The sequence below is a fragment of the Lactuca serriola genome, chromosome 9 (assembly GCF_051521515.1).
Source record: "Lactuca serriola cultivar US96UC23 chromosome 9, Lser_US96UC23_V15, whole genome shotgun sequence".
NCBI lineage: Eukaryota > Viridiplantae > Streptophyta > Magnoliopsida > Asterales > Asteraceae > Lactuca > Lactuca serriola.
Window position 1 is genome coordinate 76954768 of NC_136416.1, and position 1239 is coordinate 76956006.

General features: G+C 40.7%; 1 non-coding gene across 1 annotated transcript; it reads right to left on the minus strand.

The window, feature by feature from the left end:
• Nucleotides 1–298: 298 nt before the first annotated feature.
• Nucleotides 299–405, minus strand: LOC145077583 (small nucleolar RNA R71). Its single transcript, XR_013693325.1, has one exon. It is a non-coding gene; the product is annotated as a small nucleolar RNA R71 (small nucleolar RNA).
• Nucleotides 406–1239: the final 834 nt, after the last annotated feature.

Consider the following 1239-nt stretch of genomic DNA (forward strand, 5'->3'; position numbering starts at 1 on the left):
TACGTTTCTAGAAGCCCATAACTTCGAACTTAAATCTGGGCTGATTCATCTTCTTCCCACTTTCAGAGGATTGGAAAACGAAGACCCACATAATATCCTCAAGGAATTTCATGTGGTTTGTTCAGGAATGAAGCCTCATGCTGTCACAGAAGACCAGATAAAGTTATGGGCATTCTCCTTTTCGCTTCAAGATTCTGCAAGAGAATGGTTATATGAACTCCTATATGGTTCCATCACCACTTGGGCAGAGCTCGCGAAGCTGTTCTTAGAGAAATATTTTCCAGAAACGCGAGTCTCCAGTCTCAGAAGAGAAATCCTTGGTATCAAACAAGGAAATAGAGAAGCTTTACATACCTACTGGGAGAGATTCAAGAAGTTGTTGGTCCATTTCCCCCAACATGGAATTAGTGATTATTGGCTCTATAACTATTTCTGTGAAGGTCTGAAACCCATGGAAAGATGTCTTATAAATGCTTCCAATGGTCGTTCTATGGGTGATATGACACCAACTGAAATTAGAGAGCTGATCGAAAAGTTGGCAATCGAGTCTAAACACTCTGGAAATGAAGACGAGTTGTATCCAGATCAACCAAGGGGTGTCAAGGAAGTCAACAATGTTCATCTGGAAGCTCAGATATCTGAATTGACGAAAGTTGTTCTGCTCCTGACCAAAGAAAAAGCAGCTGCAAAGAAATAAATGTGGGATTTGCTTGAAGACAGATCACCCTACTGACATGTGCCAAATATTGCAAGAGGATACAGTTGCAGTAAAAGTTTTCGGGGGCTACCACCAGAATTTTTAGAATAGTTATCAGCAGAAACAACAATTTCAGCCTCCACACGGATTTCAACAACAACGAAATTTTCAGCAACCGGCTTTTCTGCAGACAAATTTTCATAAAATTCTCACTTTCAGTCCAACTTTTAGAACTCGAATTTACAGAATCAAAACTTGCAACATCAACCCAATAGCTCCAGTGTGGCCTTAGAAGATAGTAAAGAGTCTTGCAACGAGCACCGAAGCATTCCAGACTGAAACTAGAGCTAGTATCAAGAATCTGGAGCAACAGGTATCTCAACTTGCCACTTCTGTGGGTCGTCTGGAGTCTCAAGGAAAGTTACTAGGGCATACTGAAAACAATCCAAAGCATAATGTGAGTGCTATTTTCTTGAGAAGCGGAAAAACATATGAAGACCCAAGCTCATCTGAACCAGAAAACAAAGATGAAGAAGAGTTTG